Raw genomic sequence first — 20,706 nt, forward strand, 5'->3', positions numbered from 1 at the left:
TGGTGTGCAGTGTGTATGGTGTGTGTGGTGTGTATGTGTGTGTGGCCTGATGTGTGTGGTGTGTATATTTGGTGTGGTGTGTGTGGTGTGGTGCGTGTCGTGTGTAGGCATGGTGTGCTGTGTGTAGTGTGCACGAGTGCTGTGGTGTGGTGTGTGTGGCGTGCACGCGTAGTGTGGTGTGTTGTGTGTGGCGTGCATGCGTAGTTTGGTGTGGTGTGTGTGGCATGCACGCGTGCTGTGGTGTGTATGGTGTGTGTGGCGTGCACACGTAGTGTGGTGTGTATGGTGTGTGTGGCGTGCACGCGTGCTGTGCTGTGTATGGTGTGTGTGGCGTGCACACGTGCTGTGGTGTGTATGGTGTGTGTGGCGTGCACGCGTGCTGTGGTGTGTATGGTGTGTGTGGCGTGCACGCGTGCTGTGGTGTGTATGGTGTGCGTGCTGTGTGTGGTGTGCACGCGTGCTGTGGTGTGTATGGTGTGCGTGCTGTGTGTGGCGTGCACGTGTGCTGTGGTGTGTATGGTGTGTGTGTTGTGTGTGGCGTGCACGCGTGCTGTGGTGTGCGTGCTGTGTGTGGCGTGCACGTGTGCTGTGGTGTGTATGGTGTGCGTGCTGTGTGTGGCGTGCACGCGTGCTGTGGTGTGTGTGGTGTGCGTGCTGTGTGTGGCGTGCATGCGTGCTGTGGTGTGCGTGCTGTGTGTGGCGTGCACGTGTGCTGTGATGTGTATGGTGTGCGTGCTGTGTGTGGCGTGCACGTGTGCTGTGGTGTGTGTGGTGTGCGTGCTGTGTGTGGCGTGCACGCGTGCTGTGGTGTGTGTGGTGTGCGTGCTGTGTGTGGCGTGCACGCGTGCTGTGGTGTGTGTGGTGTGCGTGCTGTGTGTGGCGTGCACGCGTGCTGTGGTGTGTGTGGTGTGTGTGCTGTGTGTGGCGTGCACGCGTGCTGTGCTGTGGTGTGGTGCATACCCGCCGCCCCTCTGCGCTGGTGCAGTGCCCCGGTGTGAGGCGGGAGGCTGGGGCAGGAGACTCACCAGGGAGCGCACGGTGAGCAGCGTGGTTCCTGGACTGATGGGTCACTCCTGTGCCAGTCATTCCATGTCAAGAAGGTACAAAGAACCTAGTGAGCAAATGTCTCCCGTTCTGTGTGGAGGTGCTGCCAGGACAAGGAAGCTGCCACATGAACCTGCTGCGGGGAGCTCTGTGGAAATGGTTCTAGGCAGTCGCTTTAGGGGACATGCTCCTCAACACGCAGCTCGTGAGTGAGGCGCAGCGCTTGGTCACCCTGGAAGCCCTTGCTTGGACAGGTGGCTTCCCACCACCTTTAGAGGCCTGGTGGCCGCACTGCTTTCTGCTGTCAGAGGGATCCACTCCATTGACGTGACCAGCGCGACGTTATTTTTTCTTAGCTTGGTTCAGAGGCGCAAGTTTCTCTTCCGCTAGCGCCCCGAGCTTTCCACGGGAAGTCTCTCCTTTCCACGGGGGTCCACAGGGAGGTGTCTGCCAGCAATGCCGAGGCCACCAGCTGCTGGGAGCAGTCACTTAGACAAGGCTCGCTCCCCTGGGCTCTGAGGAGGCTGACTCCGAGGTCGGGCCCATTCTATGTCCCTTCGAGGTTGGTAACTGAGCAGGGACAGACCCAAGAAACCAGATGAGGAAGAAAGCACAGTATCAGCTCCAGTCCTCAAAACACAGGCCTTTATGTAGACCTCTGTTTCCTCTCCAGAAGGGAGATCTTGGGGGGAAGCTCCATCGGCTGGGCAGACCCTGACCCCCAACACCCAGGCTCCTGCACGGAGGTTCTCCAACAGCTCCCATGCCTGCTCTGCTCAGGGCCAGGTGGGCTCATTTCCCACCTGGAGCAGACAGGGTGGGAGCAGAGGCTCAGGCCGGTCTGCTGACCCTCCCTTCCTGTCAGCCGTGATGCAAGCCAGGTCTTCTGGGTGGGCGCCCTGCAGGGGGTTCTCTGCAGGATGTGACAAGGGCCGCTAGGGTTTATCAGCCCTGGAAGCCAGGAGCCGATAGTCATCTCCAGTCCCTCCAGCCTGGCCAGGGGCCCGAGCGGGTAGCTCTTTCCTCCCAGAGCGCCTGCATTTTTTGAGGATGGAGTGAATGTTTGTGTTTTCATGAGGCCATGCGAAAGGAATGTGAATATTAGAAAAGAGCCCTATTTGTTAAAATGATAATTGCTAGAATGCTCTGGAGCCGTCCTATTGGCTCTTCTGCAGTCTCTTAAAAGACTGAGGAAAGGGGACAACGTCTGACTCTGATGACTTGGACCCACGGCCCTTCCAGATGAGAGAATTTTGCTGTCATTTTGGTTATAATTTCCACTAGTGCCTTAGCTTTCTTTTTGGTCACCAAATATTTCAAAGCAGCTGGTTCTCACGGCACCCGAGAGCTGACTGGCCCCGTGGCCCTTGCCCAGGCTAGCTTCGTGGAGCGAGCGTGTGAGTGGAATCAGAAGCGAGTGCACAAACATGCATCATTCATTCGAACCGACATCCAGGCCCGACCCCACCGGGGCCGCTGCAGATGTGTTCAAGCCAGCCTGGCGGGCCCCGCAGACGCCCCCCGCAGCAATTTCCTCAGGAAGTGAGCTCACCTCCCTCGTGGAAGAGCGTTTATAACACACTTGTGTTCCCGTTAGTGCCAGCTCGGGTGGGTCGGGACCGACTGCGTTTTTCAGCTGCTCCTGAGAACTACTGAGAGAGTCCTCGGGGACAGGCAGGGTAAAGAGGGACAGGGAATGCAGAAAAGTGGCCTGTGAGCCCGGTCTCTTCTTGTGCCTTCTCTGGGCCAAGCAAAGGGTCAGTGCCAGGGCTGAGGGCAGACGTTTGGCAGATGAAAACCTCTGCAGGTCTTGGCTTTAGTCATCCGAAGGTGTCAGCGTCCATTCACCTGGATGACCACGCCGGGCACATCACGGTCAAGCGTGAAGTTTCTCAAGTCAGACTAATGAGCTGGTTTGAATCCTGCCACTCTGAGGCCTTGGGCTCCTGACCTCACCTCTCTGTGCCTTAGATGTCCCGCCTGTAAACCCAGGATGGCAGTCAGGGCTCCCCCATTAGGTGCCGCAAAGCGCTTAGAGGAGGCCCGGTTGGCACAGAGACAAACGCAGATGCCACGGGCACCGGGGAGCTCCACACAGTTTGCAAGCACAGTTTGCACAGACCCACCCGGGAGGACGGAGCCCCTGTTGCTTTCACTGGTGACTGCTTCAGAAGCCTGACAAAGGCTGTTTTATTCTTTCATGCCCTGGCTGTCCCTAAGCCCCAATATTGTTTGTTTCTTCTGTGGCACATCAGAGCATGTGGACAAGCTGTCATCTTTCAACAGGCCGTGGAATCTGGCCTGGGCGTGGCATCAGGACATTCAGAGGCTTAGAGTTTGCTCTCTCTCTAAGGCTGCACAATAACCCATGGCTTCGCCCTATTGCGGTAATATGAAAAAAAGATCTGTCACGTAGACCTTTGAGCACAGACTGCGTCTTCATGCGCAGGCTGCTTTCTTCCGATTGTCCAGCAGGCTCCTAGACGGCCCTGCCCTCTCACTCAGCTCCCTCTGCCTCAGGCTCCCTTCCACCACCAGTGAAAAAAAATCTTTTCCCCCCAAACCTCAGAGTTTCTCAACCTCGTTACTACTGACATTTGGGGCCAGATGGTTCTTTGTCGTGTGTGGGGGCTGCCCTGTTTTTTGCAGGATATTTGGCAGTGGGCCTGGCCTCTACCCACTTGGTGCTAGCAGCTTAGCCATGGCTTGACAACCAAAAATGTCTGCAGATATTGCAAATATCCCCTGGGGGCAGGGGGGAAATCATTCCTGGTTGAGGACCACTGCCCTAAAAGAATGCAAACTGCTTTTAATGTTACCCTAAACACAAAGATTGGTGGGCCTGTGTGTGTGTGTGTGTGTGTGCGCGCACGCGTGTGTGTGTGCAGGGAGGGGTGCCACCAAAACAGCTGTGTAAAGCAATCCAAAGCCAAATTGCTGGAAACTCTCTTACTGCCAGGCAGAGCTCAAGGCTCTTTTCCCTTCCCTCCTGCCACGTAACTCCACGTCCAAGGAAGAGGCATTCTGAAAACTGGTCAAGGACAGTGTTGAGTCCTTGAGACCATAAAAAATGGGACCACTGTGGAGGGAGTCAAGTTTTAAGTTGCAACTTTAGAATGATTAAAAGGTTTTAGTTTTGTTTTTTTGTTTTTTCTCTCTTCTCTCTTCTCTCTTTCCTGCCAGTGTGGCTGGTGGGGTAAAACTCTGGGAAGAGCGTCGGTTCTGCAGAGCCAGGAGGGGCAGGGGTGGGCTCAGGGCAGAGGTGGCATCCTCTGGGCAGCGTGGGCAGGTCTGTGCCTGGCCTTGGAAGAGCTCACTCCTCCGCCATCGGCCCTTGCTGCTTCCTCCTGGTTCTGACTGGGGGACCAAGGACAAGGTGCTGGAGACAGCACTCCGCCTCAGAGAGGTGCCATAGCTGCAGGGTGGTCACCTGGTCAGAGCCCATTGCCTGGGGGCTGGGATGGGAGACACGAAGGGAGAGAAAGCAGCTAGAGGAGTGTTGCAGAAGGGAAGGCACACTTAGGGAGACAGGAGTGGGGCACCCCAAGACAGCAGAAGCTGTGAGGTGCAGATGTGGAGAACAGAGGGGAGCAAGCAGAAGCCGGGGCGCAGGGGCAGAGCAAGACGGCAGGCAGCCTGGAGGGGTCCCCCGTTCATCAGAGCCACTGTGAAGAGGCTGGCGGGGAAGTGGAGGGTTCCATTTCTCAGTGAGGTTTGAGGAAGCTCGTGTTCTTTGTCACCTCCGTATTTACCCTTAATAGTAAATCCCCTCAGAGCAGGGTCTGATTATGTGGGAAACACCTCGCTCAGCACCTTTTCAACTAGAATCTATAGATCTCTAGAGGTCCACAGACATATTTTCTGCAGTTTGCAAGTTTTCCGAGAATAAGCCTGGCTTTTAAATAAGCTAAAATGATTAATATGGTCACATTCTGGATCATTTACAAGGACACTGGCCACTATTATACCCACTAGCCACATGTGGCCATTGAGCACTTGAAATGTGACAAGTAGAAATTGAGTTGTGCTTTAAGTGTAAAACATACACTGGATCTTGAAGACTTAATAAGAAAAAAGAATGCAAAATGTCTCATTAGTAATTATTTATATTCATTACCTGCTTAAATGGTAATATTTTGAATATATTGGATTAAATAAAATGTCATTAAAATTATTTTCACCTCTCTCTTTTTACTTCTTTAATGCGACCTCTAGAAAAAATTTTCAACCTTATTGAGAAAATTGTATATATTTAAGGTGTGCAAGGTGATGTGCTAAATTAGAATTAATTGATTAATTTAGAATTAAGAAATTCTAAAATTATATTTGTGGCTCACATGGTATTTCGATTGGATGTCATTGACATAGGTCGTGCATTCTCAAAGGGGGTGCTTCCAGGGGGCAAAAATTGGCTCTTGGGGGTGATGGTGAAAACATTGTAATTTTTTCATGTGTAAAGCACATATATACACATAGCAAATAAACATAATATACAGTATATCTATGGTATGAAAATTTCGTGGGCAAGGATTTGGAAATAAATGTCTAAGAAAAGCTCCAAAAGTGGATAATAATGAAAAAATTGAGAAACGGTGATCTAAATGTACATCATATAACGCAAGAACTTCTACAGATGTGTATGCCTGTGTCGGCATTTGTGCTTTGATCCTGTTAGTGCCAAGGAAAAACATTTTAATTGTCTTGAATTAATGGTAGAAGACTTGAGCAATGATGAATGGGTACTAAATGAGGGCAAAATGATACGAAGGTGCACCTTGTCAAGGAAAGTTTCAAGTCAGTATGAAAGAGAAGGTTCGGGGCGGAGGGAATGCGCCGCGCACAGCATCACAGTAACACCAGGGACCGAGCTTCCAGGAAACGACAGACCCCATCGGTCCCATCACTGATGATGCTGTTACTTTGAATTCTATTATTTTTTAAAATTCTGTTTACATATAATGTGTTAATCTGTGTTGGACTTCTATGTATAAAGTTTTTTGATACTCGGTGGGTTTTGGCGGTGTTAATAAAGCACACCTCTCTTCCTTGGCTGAGCTTGGAGCCACTGGCAGAGATGAAGGATCCAGACCGATGAAGATGGCACTGTCGTCTCTGTAACCGATAACAGATAGACTGGAGGTCGGCTTACGTGTGTGATGTGTCTCTCCAGCATTAACCCCGGGGAGTGGCACCCTTTGACCACCAGGGCCCGCGTTCCTGCACAGGGAGCCCTGGAGGAGGGGACAGATGCTTCCCCCGTCAACCCTGGGCTTTGTGCTTGTACCTAACTATGAAATGGAATAAAAGTAATTTAGGTTGGCATGAAAGCCCTTCCTAAGCCAGTCATTTGGAGCCGCCGACCTAGGCAGGGCACGTGTGCATGGTGCGCTCAGGTGCAGCATGGTCCCCGGCCGCCTGGCCCCAGCCCCGCCTGCTCCTCTCCCTGGCCCTGCCACTTGTGTGACTTTCCTCAGGCTCCAGCGCTCAAAGCTTTCACCTGTACAGTGAAGGGGAGGTAGGCTGAGGAGAATACGTGGGCTCGGGAGGTGACAGCTCCCTGTTCCAATGCCGGCTGTCACTGCCACGCTGTGTGACGCGCCAGCCCGAGGCTGACACTCCCGCCTCTGTCCCAGAGTCCTTGGGTGGATGAAAGGAGGTCCAGTAGTAAACTCACTAGGTGTTCGAACCCCTGCCCTTTCTCTGGTCTGGGCTGAGTCGTTTTGGGCCCTTTCTAGTGCTGCACGTACTTAATTTTTAACTCTTTGAATGCCCAGTTGCCTTGCACAGTTAGGAACTTAAAACGGGCAGCAGGAGGGGAAAGATACGTGGGAGAAGTCAGGCCTGTGCGACTGCAAAGTATAATCTTCAAAAAGTGAAAACAGTGACTCTCAAACACATATTTAGTGAGTGTACATCAAAGATTTATTTCACGTGTTGAAGGGAGAGTCAAACAGATGGCAGAGCGGACTTGAGGGGGCCTAGGAAAGACTGGGGCTGCAGTCGGTCGGAGGAAAACGCAGAAATACTATTGCTAAGTCAGGTACAAGACTGGTTAATGTCCTACAGGGCGATTATTTGCTGTTCTAGTAGACAGAAGTGTTTTTCAACTTCTTCAACTTAATGTTTTCCTTTACAGCGGCCCTAAACGGTAGTAAATAGAAAGTCAAACAAAGACTACAACTCCAGACAATCAGGTGACTCCGGAGCGGGCTTCTCAGACAACGCCCTACCGTGGCACTGAAAAAAGAGGACGTGTACTTTTGTTTAAAGCCAATTTACGGGGGATTTTTCAAAAAGCGTTAAGAAGTTCTGAAAGCAAAAATAGGTGGCATAGAGATTACTGTATTCTGGGGGGGGGGGGGGGGGGGTTGGCACAAAGTCTCCAGCTAAAAATCCTTGTGATGCCTCATGAGAGCTCTTCTTAAAAATGGAAGAACTACCAATTGCCATTTAAACTGAATTTCCGTACTGGGCCCAGTGATCTTAGCACGCTCTCCTTTTTCCTCTTATGATTTGTTTTCCGACATTCTGAACACTGAGTGTCTTTGGATGGCAACAGAAGATGCAGAGTCACGCCCCACATTTGACAGTCTCTGGTTTTAGGATTCTGTCTTGAACCACATTTGAACCTTTTGGTACATGAACCCTGGTGCTGGCTGGCAAATCATAATTTCTTGGGTTTTAGAAAAAAAGGCTCAAGAGAGGCGCCTTGGACTTCAAATGGCTATTACAAAACAACATTTTGATGAGTTAAGTGTAAATGAATCAGAAGCATATGGATTTAATTAGCCTCCAAACACAGCCATTTCAAAATGTGGGGAAGGAAAAAAGGATACTTGTGTCAAAACACATTTCAGGGATTTTATGCTAAATTCAAAACGATGGAAAACCAGATGGGATCGTACGCCAAGCACTGGGGTTGTACTCTCCACGTGTACTGTCTTATCGGCGAGCACAGAGCTGCAGGAAATGTCTTCCACAGAAATCGACAGCGTCAGTGTCGGGTTTGCCAGCCCGTCTGTGGCCCGCATGTCATTCAACCAGGCCTGGGCACGGCTGGAGAGAACGCAGCTTCCGTGTTTTTGAAGACGGTCCAGGGCACAATCCGCACGGGACCACGTGTGTGGTCTTCTTTCACAGTTGAAAGTCCCCATGTTATTCTTCTCATGCCCTGCAAGATTTTCCATGCTGCCCCGCAAGCGGGCCGGGCGACGCTGCTGAGCACACGCTCCTCCCGTTGCCTGTTCTTGGTGGAACCGAGCGGTGTCCGCAGAGGGTCCAGGAATATGCACGCCTTTTCACTTAGATGTGGAGCTGTTCTTTCTCTCCAACGAGAAAGGTGCTAAGAGGTCAAGGGTCAGAGCTGCCTTCACGTTGAATGAAAGGAGGGGCCTGGTGGGCTGTGACAGGACGTGCCTCAAGAAGAAATAAACAGAATTTATTCACCTTCAGTCCGGAATGAAAACACGGGGCAACTCCTTTCATAGCTTCCAAGAACTCCTGTATCAGGCCTGAGCTTTCCCATGCGTTCGGATTGTCCAGATTTCCTGCCGGATGGACAAACCGTGATGACTCCGTGCGTTTGTCGCGCGGTGCTCTCACGCGCCTCAGTCTTCAGTCTTCACAACACCCTTGTGGATGGGGCGGAATCATCTCCATTTCACAGAAGAGGACAGGGGCTAACCAGGGCTAGCAGGGCAGCTCACGATCTCTCAGTCCCGAAGCGGTGCCGCCGGACTTGAACCCAGACCTTCACGTCCAAGACTAGGGCGTTGTCCACTGTCCCTCGTCTACCAAGGAGGGACATGGCAGTTACAAGTTCCATTCAGGTTTTATTTCGTGACTTTCACGCACCCGTCAAACGTGCCTTCTGACAGGTGGAAGCAGAACGTGCCTGGGGCTCTCTGCACGGTCTGCCCAGCGTGTCCTGGTTTGTGCCTCTTGTCCTGGCTTAATAATAGCACCCCACCCCACCCTCAAAAGTGCCCCAGTTTAGATGATAACTTATTTGGATGCTCTGCTCTGAACCCCGTCTAAAAGGGTCACATGTTGCTGGCTTTATTCGGAAAGATCATTGAAACTTGTCACCCCAGGTGCTTATGTTTTTCAAATCAATGTTTTCCTGTAATGAGGAGGAATGTCTGTGTTTTCAGATCTCCCGATATAAATGCCTAATGTAGGCTAAAGCACGGGTTGGGTACCCCCAATTCTTTACCACCTTGTTCTGACCGGAAATCCCACACATGGTGCCTTCCTCCAGAGTTAAGTATGGTTTACTCATCCGACTCAAGGACGGAGGGTGCTGAGACCTGATGTCACCGAATTCCCAGGTAGGGGAGCTGGTCCTGGGCACCTGCCCACTCTGCTTGCTCTGCTCCTCTCCTGCCCTCAGCCATGGTCTCTCCTCTGTCCTCATGACTGCAGTGTCCCCAGGTTGTCTTCATCAGTCCTCACTAAATCTCTCACTATGCCCCCGTGCTATTGCTCTCACGGGAGCCTTAGGAAGGCCACCCAGTGCCCTCATTTGCATCAGTCCTGCTAAGCCTTGGTAAAGGAGACGTTTGGGTGCAGGGGACATTCAATACACTACCTGAGTCACGGAGCTCGCAGTGAGGCCCATCCCTGTGGGGCAGGGAGTGAGAGCAGCATGACGGGAGAGAGCTGGACAGGGCCAGTGGCAGGCTCTGGGCATGCCTGCCCCACCCTCCTCTGCAGAGTGGCCTCACGGGCGTGCGCTCCCACGACGTGGGCTGGCACTCAGGCCCCATGGCCCCCCGCCCTTTCTGGTCCTTCTCTGTGCTCCAGCACTCACTAATCTTTGGTCATAAGTAGAGAAAACCCAACTCTGGTAAGTGACACGGGAAGGGAGCGCTGGGAGAGTGCGAGGAACGGTGCAGCAGGTGACCTCGGGCGGGCCTGCAGGCAGGGATGGGAGCGCACGTTGTTTTCTCAGAGGAGCCCTCGGAAGCACAGTGGAGGAGCAAGGCGGGGAAGTCGGGCAGACAGGGCAGCTGTGACAGAGCAGGTTTCCTCTGGGGACTCGGGGAGACCCTGTCAATTCTGCCTCTGAGTGAGAGGATGCTGGGCATTTGTCTTCAGGCCCATGTATCTTTAGTTAAAGATAACTCGGGGCATTAACTCTTCTGAATTCCGGCCTGCCGCCGGCACACAGAGCACACTTCCAGCCAGAGGATGTCCCCAGCACAGAGCCACGTGTACTTGAAGAAAAGAGCCCACACGTAAGTGGCAGTTCGTCCCCGAGACGGCTGCCGTCCATCCTTCCCTTCCCTTCCCTCCCTGCGTGCAGAAGCTACTCCCGTCCCAGAGACGGAGTCTGCTCCTCGCCGGCCTTGAACGTGAACCAGAACGCAGGGAAAGCTGCGCGGCTTCTGCCCGAGCCTCCCGGAGCACTAACTCTGGGAGGAGCTGGTAGCCATGAAGGAAGGAAGTCCAGCTCCCCCTGGAACACTGTGCTGAGGTGAAGAGGAGGCGTGGAGAGAGACGTGACAGCCCCAGGATGCTGCAGCAGTCCCCGAGCAGGCGCCGTGCAGGTGAACGAAGGACCCCGAGTGAGAGCCACCAGCTGATCCTGTCCACGCACGGAAGCATGAGAGGCCTGGGGTGGCTTTTTAGGCAGCACGAGCTCACTGGGGCAGTGCGTGAGGCAGCAGCGGAGGCCGGGCTGTGGGCAGCGCCTGGGAGGAGCTGATGGTCGTCCTCAGGAGACACTCCGTGCACCCAGGGGCAGGAGAGAGCAGACAGTCGTGTCAGAGCATCTCAACAGCTATCTGTCCCAGAGTGGCTCCACTCAAGAGTCCAACTCCCCAGAGGAACGGAGTCCGGTGATGCCAGAGGGGACCAGTGGAGCTTGGGCTGCTGCTGACATGGTATCTTGACTTCTTGACTGATGGTGACATCAAGATCGCATACAATGGGGAAGGGAGTTCTTTTAAAAAAAGTGAAGAAAGGAGGTAGGAAGAATGGCTCCCAGGAGGCAAAAACAGGAAAAGTCCCCTCTGACTGTGACTCCACCCCCACTCCCACCCCGTGTGCTTGGCTCCTTGTGTCTCCAGTTACCGATCCCAGACCCCAGGACAGGAATCTGATCGATCCGGTTCACCTTTCCAAGTCAGCCACACCAGGCCCTGGTAGTCAAATGGTTAGCTTCCCACCTCTTGGTCCAATGAGCTATGGCCAGACGGAAGGGCACAATCACATGTCACAGCAACCTCACTGTGCGGCTGGCAGGGCCGTGGTGGGGCAGCAGCCCGCAGAAGGGCCGGGGTGCCACAGCTGCTGCATAGGCAGAGGCTATCCGCACGGGCGCCGCTGCTGACCAATGGTAGGGCTCTGCGGACACTTCAAACTTCCACGATGGGTCCCTTGTCTGCAACCACACGAACTAGCCACAGGTTTGTCAGGAGGACCAAGGAAGAAGCAGCTAGCACACTGTCTGATATAGAAGGGTTTAGAGGTGGTAGTTCCTTGTTTGCACCTAAGGCTGGAGGTCAGCTGCCATGTCCGATGCCGAACCCTCCTGTAGAGGACAGAGGGTGCAGCAGCTGCTGCACGTGCCTCACCAGCAACCCTCGCCCTGGCCCCCTCAGGTGCGCTGATCTCCGGCCTCCAGCGTATCTCTTTGCCGAGGGCTTTCGTGGTCTACTGGATCAGCTCTACCTGAGGCAGGCCCAAGTGCCCGGGAACTCAAGACTCTCCTCCCCGGCACCCTCACCCCTCCTCGGGCAGGAGGCATCTGAGGCTGTGTCCTACAGCATCTTCCAGGCTTCCCCAGGGGCAGCAGGCTCCAGGTGTCCACAGTGACAACCTGCACAATAATGTATCCTTAAGTGGTCGTCTGTCCTTCTGTGTCTCTCTTCCCCACTGCCCTGCTGGGACTCCCTCTTAAATAAACTACTTGCCCTGAATTCCTGTCTCGGGGTCTGCTTCTGAGGGAACCCAAACTGAGAAAGAAAGGAAAATGCCCCAAGAAGGCTCTGGCTCCGGATAGGTGTCTTGTCCTGTCTCCTGAACGTCACGAGGATGGCTCTCAGCACACCCGTGGTCCTCAGAGCAGCCTCCTGGACTGTTCAGCGACTCCCCACCCGGACGTCTGCAACGTTGTCACTAACTCAGTGCTTCGGGCCTTCCCAACCTGTCCGTGTCCTTAGGGGGTGGGCTGTGGCCCACTGAGACATTTCCCAGATTGGGCTTGCAGAGGAGGGAGACGCGCCAGCAGAGGGCCGAGGGATTTTTAAAGGGGCTGGTCACAAGCTCAGAATTCGCTGTGTTGTTCCTCCACCTAAAAGTTTATGTGAATTTTGCATTTAATGCAAAATAAATGTGATCTTTAAAAAGAAGAGTGTTTATCTTAATGTACACTTTACTGTCTTCGCTTGCTTACCGTCGGGCTTGAGAAGATGGCCACGCTTCTTCTGGGAATTGAGGATTTCCTGGTAGCTCCCCAGGTTTCTTACCTTGACCTGTTAATGAAGAATGGGTCACCAGGTGTGATGGTTAATTTTATGTCACCTTGACTGGGTTAAGGATGTCCAGATAGCTGGTAAAGCATTATTTCTGGGTGTATCTGTGAGGCTGTTTCCAGAAGAGATTAGCGTTTGAATCAGTGGACTGTGTAAAGGTCTGCTGTCACTGGTATGGAAGGCACCATCCAATCCATCGAGGGCCTGGATAGAACAAAAAGGTGACGGAAAAGGTGAATTCTTTCTCTCTCCTTGAGCGGAGGCACCCGTTTCTTCTCCTGCCCTTGGACATCAGAGCTCCTGGATTTGGGGGCTTTGTACTTCTGGACTTACGTCAGTGGTCCCCCAGGTTCTCAGGCCTTTGGATTCAGACTGAATCACAGCACGGGCCTTCCTGGACCTCCAGCTTGCAGACGGCACATCGTGGAACTTCTTGTCTCTGTAATCAAGCGAGCCAGTTCCTATAATAAATCTCCTCTACTGTATATCTACATGTATCCTATTAATTCTGTTTCTTTGGAGAACACTAATATGCCAGGTAACTTTGGTCCTATGTCTTCTCCAGGCTTTTTACTGCTCAAGGCGAGGGCTAGACAGGACCCGATCTTGGGATTTCTCAAGTTCCTGAAGTTGGGTTTCTCAGTCCTGGTTTGCCCCTGCCTGGGGAGACTGAGCCAGGGGATTTGCTCCTTAGTCACTGAAGCGAATGGGTAACTGGCTGCTCCCCAAGTGTCAAACTCAGCTCCTTGCCCCAGGGCAGACATTTAAAAGATAAGAAGTAATAATGGTCTCGATATTTCCTTTTTTCAACATCTCCTGTTGCTTGGAGCTGCTCTCCTCTTTTGAAGACCATTGGGAGGAGAGCGGGAGAGAAAGACCTTGGTTCCCTCGGGACACGTTCTCAGCACGACTGTCTTCCTGAAAGACCTTGCAGCGTCTCCGGAATGTGCTAGGAGAGAGTCAACCCGTTTGGTGCTATGTTTTAAAGACACTCTTTAAAGATGTGGAGAAGGCCCAGTTCCTTTCACTTTCTGCAGGCAGGACACCGTGAAAATTTAGTATTTGTTGAAGAAGGCATTAATAAATTTGTGATTGGGAGATTGGGAGGAAGAGGTGGATGGGCAGTTGTCATGGAGGGCAGGTGTTCAGTCAGGCCTGGGGGCCTGAGAAGGTGTCCTATTCCTTAAAAAATGCATAGAGACAACCTGTTTAACTGAAACCTTGAAGTCCCTTTACCTTTTAAAATGGATTCAAGAAACCAATGGGGTTTAATCGCACATTGTCCTGGCAAAGCCAGCACGAATTTCTCCTTTCCCAATTTCCACCCGAAATTCCCTTCAAACCTAATGTAGCGATGGAGACAGAATAGTAAAGGAAGGTGGGCTTGGCGGGCAGGTCAGAGCGCCTTGTCCCTTCACAAGTGGCTAAGTCACACGTAACTGCACGACAGGCACATGTGGGACAACACCTGCACTTTGTGACACACCTGACGGAGGTACTGCCGTCCTCTGCTGTGTGTTTTATAACTTATGCTGTGCTGGGTGCCCAAGGCAGGCCGGGACCGTCTTCCTGTGGTGCTTAGATTTATGGCCCTGCCTCCACGTGGGGACAGATTAGCAAGACTAAGTCTGTTTGGTTTGGCAAAGGCAAGAAAAGCAGGGCTGTGATAGGTGCATTGTAGAAAATGACAAATGAAGAAAGGGAAGGCTTTGGGGGCCCTGTGTGTGCCCTCGCACAGACACTTAACCCCCCCCCCCAGTATGCCATTAAGCGGGTGGCTGGAGCTGTTGTGGGGGCAGAGGCGGCCCGCAGGGAGAGACGCTGCGCTGATGGGGAACGTCTGGGTGGACGTGTTTGTATGAAATAACACCTACGGTTGCATTAGCGAGGATCGGTTTACCGGGGCCATCCATCCTACCTCAGGGCATGGTGACAAGGCTGGGCGCGTCCTGCTTCCAGGGGGAGGGGCCCCAGACGACCTGGCACCAGTCCCCTCTGCGGGCGCCGGTTTCCAGCCGCCTTTCTCCCTAGGAGACGGAGAGGGGAAGCCAGGCACTGGGTGGACGCACATATTTGGGGGCTGAGGCAGGACGTGGCCAGGATGCTGCCAGTCACTAGGAATCCGCAGGAGCCGGGGCTGAAGTGGGCCTCTGAGACCACCCGCCCTGAAAGAAGGGGACCTGGAAACTGCCCGAGTTCACTACTCACCTGGGACTTTCTGTCCCTCCGGGCCCGAGAGAATCCGTCTTCTTTAAGGCCTGTGGCTGGCTGATGACAGAGGGCTTTTACCTTTGGTGGCTAATGTCAGCAGCAGGTCTCAGGGGCAGAGTCCTGGGGACACCCTCAGTTTCTTCACTGGCTCCTACCCCCAGCTCCCTCTTCATTCCTCAGTTTCCCCACTGGAGACTGCTGTCCTAGCCCCTAGCCCTGCTGCGGCTGGGGACCTGCACGGTTCTGGCTTCTACCTCAGCAGTCCGGGGACACTGACCGCGGGAACCGACTCACCCCCTCTTCCTTCCCTCTTTCTTGTCTTTCATCATTCTTTGTTAACCCCCTAAAAGGTTTTATGAAGCTTTGTCTAGGAATCGTAACTCAGGACGTCCTCGTGTCTGTGTATAGGAAACTCTTACAGAGCGGGGCCGCCGCTTGGGTTGACGGCTCTCTTGTCTCCTCTGAAGTGGAGCTGTGACAGGGCCCATACCTGAATGGTGCTTTTCAGACCACACATGCTCTGGGGTGGTGATCCCAGAAAAAAGTTTAGAAAAAGAGGTTGGCAGACCAGCAGAAAGAAGGAAGAACTTACTTTGTTGTTTTTGTTTTGTTTTGTAGCTTTGGGCAAGTCATCTGATGTTCTGTGTCATTCTCTTTAGTAGAGGGCAGAGACCCATCCCCTAAATTCTCCTTATAATATGAAGATTGGGATTGCAAACAGTTTGAACTTGGGGGGGGCAGGTGGCCAGGAGAAAGAGAGGTGGCCATCTGGAGCCATGTGGTAGCTTCTGTGGAGACACTAAAAGGAACATATGTGGAGAATCAGGACGATCTGGTGGGGGGAAGGCGGGTGCTGCAGGAGCAGACAAGACAGGATGTCTGGACAGCAGGCCGCTGATAGGTGCTAAATGGCTCAGGGAATATTATCTTAATGGATGATCCAGATGTGTTGTTTATACTAATTAACTGCAAACTGCAAAGTCATACGCTGCTGAGATTTTGCAAATATTAGAATTGATAAAGCCAGTAATATGTAGTAAAGCAGATTTTATTGGTACCTGTAGTCGAATTTAAAAAGCTGAGTGAAATGCATTTTACGCCAAGGCCACATCACGGAGCCCTCGCTAAGCTAACGCGGGAATTGAGCACTTCATCGCCCCTGCTCTTGGCATCGGGAGGGGCTTTGACACCTCCTGATCCTGGTGTGTCTAAATGGATTTAATGTGGTGTTTAAGGTCTCAGACCACAGTGGGTGGGGAGTCACAAAAGGAGCCTCCATGTAAGGGACTCGCACAGAGGAAGTGGAAAATGTCCTCCGTGATGTCTGCATCCTTGGGATGTGTCGGTGACAGGTGAGACAGGAGTCCCTCTCCAAAATAGCCCAGGACGGCATCCTGAGCCACATTTGTTGTTTGACTTTAAATATTTTGAAGTTTTCAGAGGTCTAGGATAGGCACATGCTATGAAGGGCCGTTATAAAAGCTCGCTCTAAAGCTATGATCAAGGTCATGGTTAAGTCTCAAGTCAGAGCGTGATCTCCGTTCACATGAGATGACAGGTCATACCAACCGAGAAGTCTTCTGCAGGTTTTGTTCTGTTTCCCAACAGACTGGAACAGTATTTTAAGAGGCAAGATCTCCTGTTCAGGGCATTTTTATTGCCCCAAATCAATTCCTTGTCTCTGTCTTCTTGTCCATCTCTGGGGCCCTAACAGAGGAGACCACACTTGGAGGGATGACAGACAGAGAAGGGACAGTCCACACCAGCTGCCTCAGTTCCGCTCACCAGGGCCACCGGGCGTCCCAGGCCACCCTGGTTTTATTTACCTCGAAGAAGCCACAAGGAGGTCTGGGAGCCACTCCCGGGCAGTCACCCCAGGGGGGCGGGGATGGCCCCGGGGCAGAGCCTCTGAGAGATGGGCTGACGCTGTCTCAGTTCTCCCGGGTGGTCAGCGTGTCATTTCAAGATTTACTGGCCTCGCGGAGATAGCCAGCCACAAACGGGGCGACAAGGGTAATTACAAGAGGCTGCTCCACTAATCCTCGGTTACAAATGTTAGTTAGAAGGTAAATAAGCTTCGTGCAAGCATTTCCTGGAGCTGCATGGGCTCTGTGGCCTCTTTGCTTTATTTTCCTCTCCTTAAAGAAGGGTGAGAAATGAGAGAGAGAGAGACAGAGAGAGAGAGAGAGAGAGAGAGAGAGAGAGAGAGAGAGTGAGTCTGATATTTTTTAATTTAATTGTGGCTACTAGGAATTAGAAAGAATCTTTGAAGTCCAAATTATTTTAATACTTTTCAGTTTGTTTTATATTTGGAGTTGGAAAAAGTTAGGAGGCTGGATTGCTAAAGCTCAAGAGAAGCAGCTCCGTGGGTTCTGCCAGTTTGTGGCTGAGCAAGGGCTGAGCAGATGACTTGGGGGAAAATGTCCCCACACTCCCGCCTCCTCCTCAGAGAAGCCTTGTTCCGCCTCCTCCGGGTGCTGTGGCCGGAGAGAGCCCCGCTCCATATCCTGCTCGTTATCTGTAGAGAATCCCCCAGTGATTAGCAATGTTACCCCGTATGTGGCGTGAGGGTGACGGGGCCACCCTGCCTTCCGGACACGGCCCACGGGCTTTGCCAGGCCACCTGCCCCTTTGGCTGTGGCCTCACTTGCTGGGCCCGGGAGGCTCTGGAGCAACGCGGGCTGTCCGCCTCCAATGCTCATCTTAGGGTCCAGATGCTGAAACCCACCCCAGGCCCTTCTGATGTGCTCCCCCCGAGACCGAGCGGCTCCCCCCGAGACCAAGCAGCTCCCCCCGGGGACCTCTCCACTCCACGGGGGCTCGTGGGAGGCTGCTCTCATGGGCCGTGGGTCCTGGCCGCCTTCCCCTGAGAGCCCATCTCTTCAAAAGGCCTTGTGGCTTTACAACCCCTTCCCCCACAGACACCCTCTGCATCGACTTTCTGCCCTGGGATGAGCCATTTCCACATTTCTAGAAGTGGGAGTCCTTTGCAAAGCAGCGTCTGACTCCTGCCTTGGGCTGCCTCGTATGGATGTTGTGAGTTGGGTTTTCTCCTCTTCCAGAGAGAGCACTGGCGTGGGGGCAGGGCGTTGTAGTGACCATTGATAACCGCTGTGTGACATGACACCTCTCCAACACATCCACCCCGTCCTGCAGCAGAGCAAGCACGCAGGAGGGAGGGAATGTTCCTGGGAGCGCTCCTTCCCTGTAACCTCAGAGGACTTTCTGAGGACGAGGATGAGGACAGCAGTTCCCGTGGTCTGAGTCTGTTTGGTGCTGCTATACCAGAGTACCACACGCTGCGTGACTTGTGAACAACAGAGATCGGTTTCTTGGGACTCAGGAGGCCAGGAAGTCCGGCATCAAGGGGCTGCATCTGGCGAGGGCCTTCTTGCTGCGTCATCCCATGGTGGGAGGCAGATGGCGAGAGAGTGCAAGAGCCAGAGGGGCCACACCTGCTTCTGTGACAATTGCACTCTCACGACGGTGGCATCGATCCGTTCGTGAAGCAGAGCTCTCCTGACCCGATCACCTCTGACAGTTCCCACCTCGCAACACTGTTGCACTGGGCATTAAGTCTCCAACACACGAATGTCGGGAATGCATTCAAATCATAGTATTACAGAAATAGAGACACTTTCCCCTTTTCTTGAGTGAGCAGGTTCCAGAGCAGCTATTTCCCAAACTTGACCTCAAGCCTATTTATCTTGTCTTGATTAAATTAAGTTTGCAGGTGGTCTCTAAGACAAGACAATTTAGGCCCTGATCTTGGGTGCCATTGCCAGGTCCTCAGACATCCGGGGCAAAGATCAGGGTGCTTGTTTTGGGGCATGTGGATCTGAGTTCAAGTGTCGACTCTATCATGTATCAGCTTAGAGACCCTGAATAAACCACGTAAGCTCTCTCTACCCCACTTTCTCTGTCTGCTGCATGGGAATCATGGCAGCTCATGCATGGGGTACTGTGAGGATGACAGGAGATGACAGCTGAGGAGGAGCTGGCACACAGCTTGACGGGCAGCAAGCACTGGAGAAATGCCAGCTGAAATTGGACTTCACCGAATGGATGACCCTTCTCTCACTGCCTTCAACTCCTAGTTCTGGAAGTTTTGTGCTCCCTGCATAGATTTGTCTGGTCCAGGAGGGCTCCCTGGGTGTGTGTTTAACAGCAAATGAGCCAAGGGGAAAGCTCCTACTGCGAGCGGTGCTAAACCCTGAGCCCCAAGCCCACGTGTCGAGCAACCAAAGCCGAGCACTGGACTCTCGGTCTTCCCCTCCTTTGCCTTTTAGCCACCATTTCTTGAACACTGTTGGCCAGACCCCTTGCTTTTTTTTTTTTTACCTTTACGTATAGTGTCTCATTTAATTTTCAAATAACACTTGTGAGTTTAGGACTGTAATGTGTGTGTGTTATGGATTCAAATCTTGCCCGCACCACTCTTGAGCTGTCCCAACAAGGGTAAGTTTCTCATCTTCCTGTGCCTCAGTTTCCTCATTGGTAAAACAGATACAATGATAGTACCTGCCTTTTGGGTTACTGTGACACTAATATATGCAAACATTAAGGACAGTGCTTGGTACACGGGAGGGGTTCCATAAGTGTTGGTTATAACAACTGAGAAGCTCTGAGAGGTTAAGTAAACTGCCCAAAGCCACACAGCTCCGGACAGAGCTCTGCTGGCTGACTCAACACCCCTCCCCAGTTTTGTACCAACTTCATTTGCAAATGCTCCTCTCATCACGAGTGGCCACACCTCATGGAATGGCCCGACTGGGTCAGAGACACATTTGAATCTCCGTCATTCAGCTGTGTGGCCCCATGGGTGGCCTTGGTGTGGAGGCTGTTGTTGCCTGTGGCCCCTGCCACTCTCTGTGAGATTGAATGTGGCCAGAAAGCTTGCCTTTGCCCTTCTGGTCACCAGCTGTACACAGAGCAGAGCTCCCCGAGGTGCTGGCTACAGAACACACAGCTCGGTCCTGGGGCACACAAACGAGTGAAACGCAAACCCAACTTTCCAGTTGCTACAATCAAATGGGAGAAATGGGGGGTGACAAGAGACCCAAGAGCAGAACTTACCAGCCGGGGGCACACTGGCACATAGCATGACAAAGTCTGCTTACCCAAGTAAATGGCAGTTACAATTTTATCGGAGGCACTGAACCCAGATGTGGCCAATCCAGGAGGGATACCAGGAGGAGGTGTCCTAAGGACTGTTTTGAAGAACGTATATGACTTAGTGTAAATGAGAATATACACACACACACTTTCTTCGGTAATTATAGTTTGCACCATAAAATAAATAGTGAAAATGATAATCCCTATTTGCTAAATACTTACTATGAGCCAGATATTGTGAACAGTGACTTTCATGTATTCGTTCATTTAATCGTTGCATCCCACACAAATTCCTTTAGCTGTCATAGTTTATTTTCATGAGAATAGCAGTAATAATGATGACCCCCGTTAACTGAGCACTTAAGATGGGCCAGATGCCCAAAGCCTATGTCAGTACCTTATACACTGTCCCTGTCAAGCCAGCACAACAGCCTGCAGGGTGGGCAACAGGACTGGCATTTTACGTATGGGGCAGCTGAGGCGCAGAGAGGTTGAGCCACTTGCCCCCAAAAACTCTCCAGTAATTCGCCCCTCTAGTTTTTGAGAATAATCTCATGGGAAGTGTGTCGGTCTCGTTTGCCACCTCTAAGCCAGGCGACGTGCTGGAGCTGAGTGGTGAGAGATTTGGTGTTCGTGCTCAGACGGTTTCAGTTCACTTGGGTGCGTCAACTAATGTCAAGGCTCCAAGTGAAATGGGACAACGGACAGGAGAGAGATGACTTTCTGGCAAGGGTTCATTTATTTATCTTTTGCATACTAAGGCCAAGATTTACATTTCAACAGGTATTGTCAAAGAGCCTCATCAACGAATTCGTTTCCTGAGTAGAATTTTCTGCTGGTTTCCGATGATTTACGT

Source organism: Cynocephalus volans, chromosome 10 (assembly GCF_027409185.1).
Source record: "Cynocephalus volans isolate mCynVol1 chromosome 10, mCynVol1.pri, whole genome shotgun sequence".
NCBI lineage: Eukaryota > Metazoa > Chordata > Mammalia > Dermoptera > Cynocephalidae > Cynocephalus > Cynocephalus volans.